The sequence below is a fragment of the Tinamus guttatus genome, unplaced genomic scaffold (assembly GCF_059628265.1).
Source record: "Tinamus guttatus ecotype Peru unplaced genomic scaffold, ASM5962826v1 Tinamus_guttatus_pri_ptg000059l, whole genome shotgun sequence".
Taxonomy (NCBI): domain Eukaryota; kingdom Metazoa; phylum Chordata; class Aves; order Tinamiformes; family Tinamidae; genus Tinamus; species Tinamus guttatus.
The window spans coordinates 1,336,285-1,350,872 of record NW_028288593.1 but is presented as its reverse complement, the minus strand read 5'-3'; positions in this window follow the sequence as shown (position 1 = coordinate 1,350,872).

Genomic DNA, 14,588 nt, shown 5'->3' with positions numbered 1-14,588 from the left:
AAAGCTCTGGATGTATAAATTCATATTTCATTCAAAATATATATTTTTATATGTTCAAAATATTTCTATTGCAGTTTTTTTTGTGTATGTTTTAGAATGCATAAATGCCTTTAAAGACAAAAGCTTTACAAAAACTCAAGTCAGGGACTTTTTTTTCCATCTGCTTCAAGCAAAGAGATTGCCAAATGAGAGCCAAAGCAATTCTCTAGGTACTTTTCCCTCATGTGCAGCATTGCATTAAGTGCCAGGATGCCCAAAATTAGTTTGAGTTGCAGCTTTGATTTGTAATGATTCTGTTACACTTCTTTGATGTCTCTTGTCTTCCATGATCAAATATGGCTTATGTGCAAGACACGATATATTATAACCTACAATACCAGGAAGAACCTCAGTTCATTCTCAGAAGGAAAGACTTGTGCTGAAGTACCATCAACAAAGCCTGAAGGGTCCTGTTTCCTAATGCTTTAAACTGGTCACTAAAAATTCATCCATTTTCTTTATTTTCTTTTTCTTAAGCCCCTGTGAGACCATATTGCTAAGGAAGCATGATAGATGTTAGCGGAGTTTCCAAATTTGGGCCTACATAGAGAACCATATAAATATTTCCTTAGGATGGAGAAATAAGAATTTGTCAATGTGGAGAGCAGAGTAATTAAATAGTTGTAGGTTGTTTGACACAAAATCCTGAGGAAGAGTGAAAAAGCCCACAGCACAGAATCCATATTAAAAGTGATATCTATGTGCATTTAAAGTAATTTTCAGACAACGGAAATTTCTTCTGCCTTTAAATTTGTTCTTAAAACTATCTGGCACTATTGACAGACACACAATAAAAATAAGAAAAAAAAAAAAAAAAGTGGTGTCTTTGCTATAAGGAAAAAAGTTTCAGCTGGGCCTTTCTCTAACTTGTTCCGGTTTTGGGCCTGCCATGGAGTGCCCAGCAGGACCCCAAGCTTGTTCCTTGTGGGAGTCCCAGCTGGAATCAATTGGGAAGGGCCAAGCACTGAAGGGAAAAGCAGCTGGGAGTGACTGCAGGAACATGAGGAGGAGCTGCTGCTGTGATCTTTGTCTTCATGAAAGAAGATAATCCAAGATCCAAGCTTTACGACTTGTTTTTTTTTACTGAAATTGTCTTTGATTTCTTTTAATTTAAGGTTGCTAATTGATTACACTAAGTTTTAGATGAGTTCTGCAAGACTTCAAACTTGTACCATTTGTTCTATCTTACTTAAAATAATGATTTTTTTCTTCCACATAGAAACATTAGTCTAATGTAAAAAGAAGTTAGTCTTTTTGTTAAACAAAGCTTCCAGGGAAAAGTACACCGTATGAAGTTTGTTAGCTGACTTGCTTGCTGAATTATTCTCAAGGTGACATTAAAAGTTATGCAACAGTGCCTTAAAGGAAGGGATTCAATTGCCATATTGTTAAGTTCAACTTTATCTTTTGACGTATGTTTGTGAAGGAGTTTCAAAGGAATCTTGACAGCAAAAGCTGTTTTCCTAGTGAAAAAATACTGAGCGTAATGCTTTTACCACGCTTGCCTTATTTTACATTCTGATTTTATAGTCTGTGTTCACTCAGCCTATGTTTTATGGTTCTGCTTGAGCAGTAAGATGAGTACTGAAAATGGAATATTGTCTCCTGTATGTTTACTGTAAATGCAATAATACGGGGATTAATGGTATGAGTATGGGAACTGGCAATATTGTACTTGCAAATAATTCCAATAAAGTTAATCACAAAGATTCTGTAATGTGGAGAGTGTATTTATGTTTCTCATTTTGGAGGAGTGAAATCAGACACTGAGTCTCATTTCCTCTTTTCTTTGTCTGCATAAGTAACCCGTCACAAGGACCACCTGCAGGTACCACTAAAGTCCCAAGCCCTTCAAGCTGCTTGGGCACCAAAGTGGTTTTCACATGTGAAACTTTCTGTGTTTCTAGGTAAAATCAACTACGGGAGTGATGTCTGATTAATTCCTTTCTAAAAACTCCTTTGCATCTGGCCTTAGTTCATACCTTCTAGTTGAGACGTCCAAGTTAGAGATCTGTTGTGTCTGTGTATCCTGTGTGCCTATGATGAAACAGTACGTATCTTACAGCAGAGGAATAACAGCCTACATGGAGCTGAAAGCTAAGCAGGGTGTATCAGGCTCTAAGACAGAATGTTAGTTTTTTAAAAACACTTAAGTTGTCAAAACATACTTAAAACAATGTTAATCTTTCCACAAAGAGAAAATAGGTATGTGCTATTAATCAAGGGTATCAGGAATGATTTTTAAGACCTAAGGATATATCATTACCTTGGCTCCTACTGTCCTCACAAACAGATGTAATTATTACATTTTCGTAGCTCATACTGATACTTTGTCTCACCAATGATAAAATAGCATCATCCACTAGAGATTTTACTCAGTGACAAATGTTGATAACTTTACATGCCTACCTAGTTCCACATGAAACAACTACATATATATGAAACAACTGTATACAAATGAAACAATTACAATAAACTGCACGGCAGCAAGTGAGTCATCAGTTGTCAGTGCTTATCTGTCTGAACCTCCTATCCCCTCGCCCAGGAGCACGGGAGAGGCAGACAGGCACCTGGAAGGACGCAGACTCCCATGGACAGATGCACCTCCAACATCAGGTCAGCTGTCAGTTCTGCTTTGTGCCAAAGGAAAGGGGAGCTCAGACATGACTGGATGTTTTCTGTCCTTTTTTGGTGAAAATGTTAATTTATCAAAACTGAGCCCTTCACCATAGAAGATTTATTTCTGAAGTGAGTAGACCATTCACAAGTAGAATATTCTAGTGGAGGGGGGAGTCTGTGTTTCAGTTCCGAATAACCTTTTGTTTGAAAACTTACAGCAAAGTGGGAAAAATGTAAATTAAAGAAGCAGATCATTTTGGTATTTTTTCCTGTAGTTTTTTTTTAAAAAAAAGAAGTTCTGACTGTAAGACAGCAAGAAAGGTTCCTTGTCCTGCTTTAGCTGGATGCAGCAAAATTCTGTTTCTAAACGGAAAGATGAGCAGAATGACAATTCTTAAAAAGAAATAAGCAGCAGCAACCTTAATAATTAGAGGCTTGCAGACAACCCAGAGGGTGTTTAAAAATGCTATAGCAAAAGTAAAAAGCATCTTGTGCTGCTGTCAAAGAAATGTAAGAAAATGAAAGGCAGACCAGTATGATTAAAGAGCAAAAAGAAAGATGGGATCATCCTGCAGGAATAGACCCATTATTCAAAATGTGAAAGGTAATAACCAAACACGGAAAGCATCTGTGACAGGTAGATGACCAGATAAAACAGTGATAATTCTATTGGGAGGGCTCCAGGATTCCAGTAAACTGGATGTCTCCATGAGTAAATTGGTAGAAACACCAATACAGAATAAAATCAACAGACATAACTGTACGTGATATACTGTGACAAAGAATCAAGACGAGTTGAATTTTGACAATATCCAATTAAAAAAAAATGTTGCTTTAGCAAGAATCTAGGATCAGGAAAAAATGGTCAGCTTTCAGTACGTAAAAAGGATCAGGGTCAAATTCTATATTGTTCAACATGAAAACGAAAACAGGTGCATAGTAAGATGAGAAAGTTAGTACCTGAAAATGGGCTCTCAGAATTGTAGAAGTGGCAGATGACAAAATCCAATGAAGGCAAAATTATATTCACTTTATGTATCTATTGTTAGGTTGTAACGTTCCCAATTTATGCAATTAAACTAAGAAGCTGCAGCATGTTGTGTCAAAGTTTAGACAAATTTGAAAAGCTTATACATTCACATACATACATATACATTCACTAAGGAAAACACTACCAATATGGTTAATATTCCTTGTCTGAAAGAAAATCTAATTCAAGGATGGTGGCTCCAGCCGTGGTGGCTATCCCTGGGGCATGTCCGTATTCCCTTCCCTGCTGTGACGGATATGCTCCTTCCCCAGCTCATCCTGACTTCTCACACACAGCTCTATTGAGGTGTTAACTACCACATTATCTGATCCCGATAGTTGCCTCCCTGATTTCTTCCCCCACTTAGACATTAACGGCCAATAACAGTCCTGATGGCTGCATCCTGATGGCTAATTGCGCATACACTGCCAAAGGTCATTTCTGAATTGAAAGAATGGCTATCACTCAGTCATCTTATCTCATAAATACGGGAACAGCCCAAGAGCCCATTGAGCTCTCCTTGCATGGCAGTGGGCTGCACGCCAGGATCTCCCCTTGAGCAGGGGCGCCTCTCAAGGATACTCCTTGGGGATCCTTCCCTCTACAGATTTGTGATAAGTGACTATAGCACGCCTTTTTCTTTTTGAATTTGTAAACTTTACCTTGCAACTGTGCACAAATCGCTTAGTTATAAACCACTGACCAGGTCTGGGACTAGGATTGGATGCAGCTGCTCCCAGACTCCTCTTAGAAAGAGTTTGGAAAACAAGGGGGTCCAATCTGAACCTCGTGACCCAACGGGAGGGTGTCCTTGATAATTCTGTGTATATCTTGAACCTCCATGCAGTAACTAATAAGTGACTTTGCCACAGAATCTTGTGAAACCGTTGTCATTACCAATAAAACCTATTCCTATTTCTTTCCCACGAGTGAAGTGCATTGTGTCACTCACCCCCACCACCACCACTCGTTCCACGACATCCGGTGATCTGTTAAGGGCTATTATCAGATAAAAGCTGGATTTGGATATTACTGTAATAATTATAGTACAACATCATCATAATAAGGTGTTTATATCAAGATGGTGTCATCACAAACAACTGAAAGACTTCTTTGGGAGGAGCAGATGGATCTCTGGTCTACCTTGTGATGTAGTTACTTCTTCAGTATCATTATCAGGGTGATACTCATATTTAGTATCGGTAAGTCTGCCCAGAAGAGGTAAATTACTGTACAGGGAGGAGGAAACAAAGCATAATTTTGTGTTCCAAGGATGGGAAACTATAAATTATGCTACCTTTCAATAAATGTATCCATAAGAATAAATTATCTCATGTTGAACATTCTAGAACATATATCTTATGCTGCAAACTATAGCAAGTGAGACAATGATACAGCATATGTCTAATAACACTTGCTAGATCTTGGACATCAGAAGATGGAGTTTTTTGGAAGCGTGGTGCAGGGTTGTGTAACTCTTGACTTCATTTGTCATCCCAGTGATTTCATACAGTTAATGCGTCCTGTATTGATAAGAGTTGATAACCCAAGTCAAAACACTGTTTGCTTGTTCTATCTTCTCTAATGATGGTGAAAAAAAAAAGCTCATGAGACTTCACTTGTGTATGACCACTTAAGTCACAGACTCCCTATTGTTACAAAATATTCTTTAATACAGAGAGAAAACAGCACAGCAGAGCTAGACCATGTGACAGCCAAGAATACCGAACATTTTTGTTATGACACTCAGCAATGTCATTCAGACCTAACCACTGTTTTCTAGACTCATACTATTGTGATTTTATCTTTGCAGATCATTCAATTATTGAGGTCCTATTTTCTGACTGAAGGATCCAGTGCCACAGGCTTATAAAGATTTACTTATCCTAATCATCATGTTATGGAAAGAGTTACAGAAAGGCAGTCCAAAGACAGATGTGCTGCCTCGGAGATGTGGTGCACTAATTTTGCTGCATTTTGTTTGCCACTGATTGCTACTGAGCAGAATTCCCCAGAAAATATTTCTGGAAGAAGTCAATATTAACATAACATTCAAAAGAAATCCAATCAGCAGAAGGGAGAATGCCACAACACTGATGAATAACTGAAGACCCTTGAGGGGAAATTAAAGCCGATGGCAAAGAAACAACTGACTGAATTATGAGCATGATTGAGGCTGGGTATCTTGTCGTCAACACACTTGTAAAATTATTGGTTTTATTTTTCTTTTGAGGGGATTTTTTTTCTCACTTTTATCCCTTACATCTGCAGACACCCTACTTGTGAAAAACAGAGGTGCCAGTCGATTTCATTTTCTTCTTTCTAGTATCACACCTTAAGGCCCGAGGCTCTAAAGAAAATCACCCATCTGTTTGAGTTACTAAGTGTCAGACCACCTTTAAGAGAGTCTTTTTGTCCCATGTTACAGCTGTTTGTGAAGTTTCAGGTGGTCTAAGAGCACAAAACTGATGCACCAGCTGAGCCAAACAAACACCACCACAAAAATCTCGGCTGTTCAATGCCCTCTGCTCTCACTACCAGAGCTGTTCATCAGTTCCTGATACATAATACTTCAATCAAGAAAATTTTGTGATGACTTTCTAAAGACTTCCAGGAAATTCATTGGTTCAAGAATATTATAAAGGTTATCTGAACAAAACTATCCTGGTGCCTTTCAGACACTCAGCACATTAAGCTGCCTATCAGTTTTCTGATACTGAAAAGAAACTGAATGTTTCAATTTGCCATCTGTGTCATAATATATGAAATCCTACTTTTCCTGCTAAGTTTAGTCTTTGTGTCATGCTGAGTAGTTATTTGCATGCCACATAGCATCATGATAAGGTAATGAAGATGCTATTAATATAGATCACTACAGATGTATATTTCCCTATACTCATTTAGCTAATGAATATTCATAGATTGCTTTATTAAAGACAAAAATCACTGAAAAAATAGTGGTTTTCACTTCTAAAGAACTATTTACCGCAGCTCAACTCTGAAACAAAAAAATGTGGCTAACAAAACATTAGCAGTAAAGCATGAAGATTTCCAGGTTAGTGTATGATGCTAGTGGAAAGCAATTAGATGTCAAGAGCAAACATTATTTATTAAGTAAAAATAGAGATGGCAGCAGCTATAATAATGACCTGCTCCATTCTTTGCTCCACGGTGGCTGCCTTGCTCTAGAGCTGCTGCTTGGGAGCAGAGCAGATCTGTTCTTTGGCCAGGAGGTGGCACTTTCCTACTGCTGTTTGCAACCCTGCGCCTTGAAGCGGCTCTTGGAGAGACAGGGCAGTGTCTGGAGCCGGTGGCTCGTGGGGACACCGTCCCTGCAAACCCCAACGCCAGGCTATCCCTAACCAGAAGCGCAGCAGGCCTCTGCATGTGCTGCACAGACCGGCCTCCATCCGGCGAAATGAACTGACATTCGCAAAGTGCCGTGTAACTTTTTAGAAAAAAGAAGGACTTTTCTTTCTTTCTTTCTTTCTTTCTTTTTCTTTCTTTCTTTCTTTCTTTCTTTCTTTCTTTCTTTCTTTCTTTCTTTCTTTCTTTCTTTCTTTCTTTCTTTCTTTCTTTCTTTCTTTCTTTCTTTCTTTCTTTCTTTCTTTCTTTCTTTCTTTCTTTCTTTCTTTCTTTCTTTCTTTCTTTCTTTCTTTCTTTCTTTCTTTCTTTCTTTCTTTCTTTCTTTCTTTCTTTCTTTCTTTCTTCCTTTCTTTCTTTCTTTCTTTCTTTCTTCCTTTCTTCCTTTCTTCCTTTCTTCCTTCCTTTCTTCCTTTCTTTCTTTCTTTCTTTCTTTCTTTCTTTCTTTCTTTCTTTCTTTCTTTCTTTCTTTCTTTCTTTCTTTCTTTCTTTCTTTCTTTCTTTCTTTCTTTCTTTCTTTCTTTCTTTCTTTCTTTCTTTCTTTCTTTCTTTCTTTCTTTCTTTCTTTCTTTCTTTCTTTCTTTCTTTCTTTCTTTCTTTCTTTCTTTCTTTCTTTCTTTCTTTCTTTCTTTCTTTCTTTCTTTCTTTCTTTCTTTCTTTCTTTCTTTCTTTCTTTCTTTCTTTCTTTCTTTCTTTCTTTCTTTCTTTCTTTCTTTCTTTCTTCTTTCTTTCTTTCTTTCTTTCTTCTTTCTTTCTTCCTTTCTTTCTTTCTTCCTTTCTTTCTTTCTTTCTTTCTTCCTTTCTTTCTTCCTTCCTTTCTTCCTTTCTTCCTTTCTTTCTTCCTTTCTTTCTTCCTTTCTTCCTTTCTTTCTTCCTTTCTTTCTTTCTTCCTTTCTTTCTTCCTTTCTTTCTTTCTCTTCCTTTCTTTCTTTCTCTTCCTTCCTTCCTTCCTTCCTTCCTTCCTTCCTTCCTTCCTTCCTTCCTTCCTTCCTTCCTTCCTTCCTTCCTTCCTTCCTTCCTTCCTTCCTTCCTTCCTTCCTTCCTTCCTTCCTTCCTTCCTTTCTTTCTTCCTTCTTTCCTTCCTTCCTTTCTTCCTTTTTCTTTTTCTTTTTCTTTTTCTTTTTCTTTTTCTTTTTCTTTTTCTTTTTCTTTTTCTTTTTCTTTTTCTTTCTTTTTAGCAGGAAAACAACTTCTGGCAGCTCCTTGATGAACCATGGCATGATTTCCAGTGCAATGATTTCCATTGGAGCATGACACTGTTTCCCTGGGACTTTGAAAAGTGAGTTTTTGAGATCATGATGGACCTCAGATGCTCTCATTTGCTTTACCTCTGTTCATGTGTGTGCATGGACACACCACAGACTGCAGCCTCTGCCCCTCCAAGTCCCCCTTGCCTCCTTGTTTAAATTAAACAGGAGAGAATATATTAGAGCTACTTGAGGAAACTAAAGGGTTTCTCTCCTTGGAGAGTAAAGATAGGAATTGATAAAACTCATTCAGCTTTTCAGTGCCTACAGACTAACACACTTCTCAACACAGGTTTTGTTGGGTACTGTTTTATCCCCAGAACTAACTAGCCAGATCCTGAATTATGTCTAGTGGGTTAAAACCGAACTTCTGTAATTCTTAAATACATTGCTCAGATAGTAGAGCAGCTACTGGAGCTCCTGTAACCTCCATGGGGCAAGAGCCACAGAAGCAACAGGAAATTGCAAATTATTGTAGGATGATTTAAGGATCATTAGTATTTCACAATTACTCTGATTATTACTACATCATTGTGTTTTTATGGTGCTTTTTGAAACATTGTCACTTTCTGATATGAGAATTATGTAACACCCCCAAATTTCTATTCCCATTTTGGTACTTCGTCTTCTCTCTACAAGCATGCAGAGACTGCTAATGATTTTGCATATATATATATGCACATCATATCGACTAGGAATCCTTCTTTCCATACAAAGAATTGTTACTTAAGCTTCTGAATCATCTTATGTTGTAAATTGCAAGACATATTGTTGCTGTTTACAGATAACAGATCATAGGGAAGTGTGTGACTAAAGACAGCAATGTCACTGAAAAACAGTGTATTAGAAAACTATGATGGTAACAGCAGATTCACAGACAAGAATTTTTCTCTCCTAACTTCAGGCACTTTATCTTCTAGCTTAGACATCCATTTATCTCAGGTTCCCTCTGCACTGCATGGAGAGTCAGAGAGAGAATTTCAGCAGCAATTCAGATTAAGATGGAATAAGTTGCCCTCTGTCTATAGGGGAGCCTAAATAAAAGATTTCTCTAAATTAGGCATCTTGATAAGGCACTAGAATTTAGCACGAGGATTGATCTGGACCACCTTTTCTTCACTGGATCTTCTGAAGGCCGGAAACCTCAATTTATATGGGTCATAACAGTTGTAGATTTATTTTTTGCCTGGAAAGACTCCACTTGCTTCCACAACAACTAATTGCCAACGCCATAGATTTTTACCTTAAGAGAACACAAGTATCCAGCAGGAAACGGAGTGCTCAATCTGTACCAAATCACCTGTAAGTGCTCCGCTAACAGTTAGTAGGTAATCACCTTCTGCTTAGCCTTAAAACACTCTCCATGTCAGATTTGAAGAGGGTCAATGTGAACACCGTTATTCTACCATATCAACACATTGTCACTAACCGTGCTCGTTCATGACAGGATATGCTAGCATTAAAGCAATAATCTACCAGAATAAAGCTAAGAAAGTATTAGGCAAGGGTTACAGTTCAATAAAAGTAGAAATATATACTGTTTTGACTAACAGTATATACAGAAAAAAGTACTACCTACAAGGTTTGTACTCTCTATAGAAACAACAACAAAACAGCTTCCATATTTCAGTTTTGGGAAAATAATGAAGTTCTCTGGGTAAGTTTATCATCTTTCCGATGTGAAAATGAAGATGAGCCATATAGAAGAAAAGCACTGCATTTGCCATGTAGTATATTACCATCAGATACTCATTATCATTCCAGAGAGAATTATGTAGTACCTGGACCTTAGTTTACATTCTCTATTAATTAAGGTGCAAGAGGCCAAATCAGGAAAATATTAGCACAATCCAAATGGATTTTGACTGACACAGCACCTCAAAGCGGAGACTGCAGAAAAGCCAGTCACCCCTAAGAAAGTCAAATTCCTTCCTTCCTTCCCAAGCTAGCTCCAAGGGGCTTCCTATGTAGCCTGTGTCACTTCTCTCAGTAAATTCACTGGAAAACAGCTGGTCTTACTGCATGCACAGTACGCGGCACTGTGGCATAATTTGCTGAGAATTAGCACAGCATTACTATACCAATGTATGCTGTGTTCCACTCTATTCACTAAGAATGAGTTGTTATTCTAAATAATTCCTGATTACTTTACCTTTATTCAGGCTTTTCTCTAGTCTGACATCTCTTTAGTTCTAAAAGGGACTGTTATCTTCTTAAGTTAGCTTTGTGGGTTTTCCTCAGTCCTCAAGAGAAACACAATTCTTGTAGTATCTGAAGAAATTTAATACCTAAATTAAGTTCCTTGGGAAATGAAGACACAATGTGATGGCTTTTTCTGAGGATATCTTTCAAATAATTTTGGACAAACTGTTTTGTCCAGACTAAAGGTCTGAACATACCATATTCTGGCAAAGAATGAAGTCTCAGATCCTTTTCTGTCTTTCCTCTTTTTATGTTCTCTCTTTTAGCATTCTAAATGCACAAACCAGATAAAGGGTAAGAAAATAAAAAGTACTGTTGCTCTCATTTGACATAAATACTTCCCTTATGATTAATATTGCTAAGCAGTGGAAAATTAAGAAAGCAAATTAAAATGCATATGAAACCTGTGTTTTAAATAAGAAATACATACTGTTACGATCGTTCTTTCTCAGAAGTACTGAATACAGAATACAGAATATATTCTTTTTTTACTTTTCATTTCAATAACATTTTTGTTCCTCTGAAGTCTTACTTATTTAGCATTTGAAGAATAACTTGTTTATAGAGTATGCCCAGTTAGCACAGGTTGGTGTCCAAAATATAATCAGGTATTTACTGCCTTTTTATCATATGTCTACATTGGGATTTTGTTTTTCAGTGGTGATTAGTCTAGGCGGACGTTAATGAGGAATACAGTGTTCACAGAATGTGACCTTGCAAAGCTGTTTTATCCCCAGCAGCTCACACAAAACAGTCTTTTCTAGTTTGCAGTGAGTCATTAATTTTATCTGACAGACCTGAAGGCGGCAGCGATATTAACGTGCAGCCTGCAAGCCACCTCTCTCTGCTGACTGAACCAATGAAATCACTCTCATTTTACTGTCTTCTCCAATTTGCCAGCAGTCCTGAAAAACTTATCCAAGTCCCCAGAGATATCTTTTCAAAATGACCTGCATGTTACAGCAGTATGCTTGTAAGGGTCTCCCCAGCTGTCCAGCTTAATATGTAGGAACAGTAATTAATATTTTATATGTTGCATCAGCAATTAAAGGTGGGAATATCAAACTGGTAATAATTTATTGATGAGAAGCTGAAGTTACTCACAGGCTTGAGGCTTTTTTTGGTGCCATTGTTTCTTCATGAGGAATCAGAAGTTGTACAATGATTAAAGGACTTTTGCCATCCTTCCACAGTGTACACCACTCTCATTTATTACGCTGATGTCTTGTGTTCTCTTTTTCAGTGTCCCACCAGGTATCATATTATTTGTTAAAAAGCTTCAATAAATTACAACATTAATATGCATGAGACTCACTGGATAGCACTGACAGCTGCAAGGAGCAGCATTAAGCTGCATGATTGATAGCTTTCTCAATCCAAACAGAAATGAATTTGGAAAGGGCAAACGGAGATAGGAAATGGAAATATCAGGAAAAAGACATTATTTTCTGACAGCAGAACTGAAGAAGAAAGATCAACTGAAAAGCATTAATTTCTTATAAAGGATTCAGATAAGAACTTTTGCCATCAGCTTTACTAGACCCTCAAAAGAGAAGTTTTGCCCATACAAGACAATTTTACTTTCATTATTTCCTTACTGTTGGGGGCAGTAAGAACTTATATGTCTGCCAACAAGTCAGGAAGCGGAATGAGGAGGTGGTATTATTTTCCAAATCAAGATGTTATTATTTCCTAATTTCCTTCTGCCAAGATTGGACAGAATAGCTTAAACATTTTGAATGGATGTCTGAGCTTATATTGCTGATTTTCCTTGCAGTTATGAATTTTGAATTCATAAGGTGGTTCCTTCCTCACAGGTGGTTCCTTTCTCAGCATGATGAATTTTCTTTTTGAGGCACATAACGCCTTTCCAGAATTGTACAGGGAACCCCTGTGTTTCTCTCAGAGCTGTGATTCTGCTGGGGATGCCAATGCCAAAGAAGAGGCACTGCGACGTTCGGTGCTGCAATCACTAGGCCCTTCGGTAGGCTGAGCCTCCAGGCAGGCTCACACCTCCGAACGTGGGTTTGTAGCAACGCAGCAGCAGTAGTGACACCTAGAAACACTGCTGTGCATCAGAGAGACACCGAGACATGATGGAAATGTTAATCAAGCGACTTTAGGGAGAAGCCCAAGGCTGCTCATCAGCATGTGATGTCTCAGGGTCTAACCGCTGTTGCTAAGAGTGTAGGGAGAAGGAAAATTGGAGTTCACGTTTGGATCATTTGGAAATACATAGTACACTGCTTCTCTATGCAGGGAGCTGCAAACAATGAAAGAATGAACAAATGTAAGGGTCTCCAGTACATTCTAGCCCTTTAATAAACAATGAATGGAGTTCTTGAGCTTTGTTTGAAAACATAAACTTAATTTTTAATTTTTAAATCTAGTCAGTAATACCTAGCACTTTTTAGGTAGTGCTGAACATAAAGATACACTGTATCATTCTCAGTGTGAATCTGTGTCTTGGAAGTGCTGAAAATCTGCAGTACCTGCTTCTGCCGAGCTTTAGAGGCCAAGGTCACAATACATGGCACTTATGGTAACATAGGATACCACCCTTTTAAAGATAAATTCAGAGACAAATTTATCCTGAAAAGGGTTAACTAGAGCCTTTTTGTAAATAACAAGAACATGGGAAGAGAGCCTAAAACTCTGAGGTCACAGAGTGCCTGCGGTTAGGCAGGGCACAGGCTGATGCTCTGTCACTGATCATCTGATAACTATGGTGACACCTCCCTATTTCTGCAGCAACCTTCCTATCTCACTGGTACTTTTGTGAGGGCTCGATGAGTTCGGAGAGATCACCCAGGGAAAACTAATCATTTTCTTTCATTATAATTAGTTTTCTAAAAGTTTATCTCCATGAACTGACTGAGACAGTGGACAAAAATCAGGGGAATGAGGCTGCAGCCCACCTTGGAGAGTGGCCCTGCTTTTGAGGACGGTTAGCTGGTAGGTCATCCTAGAGGCACTGTTAAACAAGCTCTCAGGTCCAATAGTCATCTATCACCTCTTGTCTTCATTACTGAAGTCAATACAACAAGAAAATTGAGAGGAAAATGGACCTTATCATACCATCAGGTCAAGTCTAGAATCTGTTAAGCCCTATTAAATGGCCAACAGAAAAGCGAAGAGTCATCTGTGGACTTGATTTCTTAAATAAACAGACTTCTCAGAGGCAATAGTTTCTTAGAGAGCAGTTTGACAAACAACATGTGGAAATCACAGTCTCTTAAACAGGTGCAGCATACATTGCCAGAAATAGTGATTCAAAGATTTTTATAGCATTTATGTAAATAAGTTTTAAAATGCACCCTTATTTTTAAAATAATGATGTTTGTTTTGCCTCAAGCACTCACACATTGGATTACATATGCTTGTCCAGACATTCTGATTCTCTCCTCCCTGGCTTGGATCTACTACACCCAGAGTGCAAATGATGGATTAATTTATGGTCAGTCAGGTATCTACTTTAAAATGTACAACAAAACATCATTTAGTACTGCTAGCCTCCTTAAGTTACATTTAATACTCGAACTGGAAGAATCTTCAACCACATAGAAATTTTAAGGCATGATAGATTAAAATCTACTTGATGACTTCAGAGCATTTTATGAATGTCATCTCATACCTCACTAACTCATCTGGAATTGAAAATATTAGGCAAATAACTTTGTAGAATGATAAAACTCAAAAAGATCCATACCTACTTTATTATCTAATAAAACCTAAGAAATAATCCAAACAGGTATGTAGAAAGAGATTTTTCTGTATATCCAGAAATCAGCATGTATATTTGGATTTGTATAAAGTCTAATTACTGGTAGATGCATCTATAATTTAAAATGCATCCTATTAACTTTAAAATCTTGGAAGAAATAATCACTAGCAGTAACCTATGTTTGCCAGATGAGACTTCCCCTCATGGAAAATTTTCGTTATAAGAAACAGTAATATTTGCTGCAGTAATTCCAAAGGGCAGTTTCATTTCGGAGATATTACTGTCAGCATCCTCACTTCACAGGCAAGTGACCTGGCAGAGAGAGGAGCACATGTTGCTAAAGGGATTTTTCAGTTAAAGGACC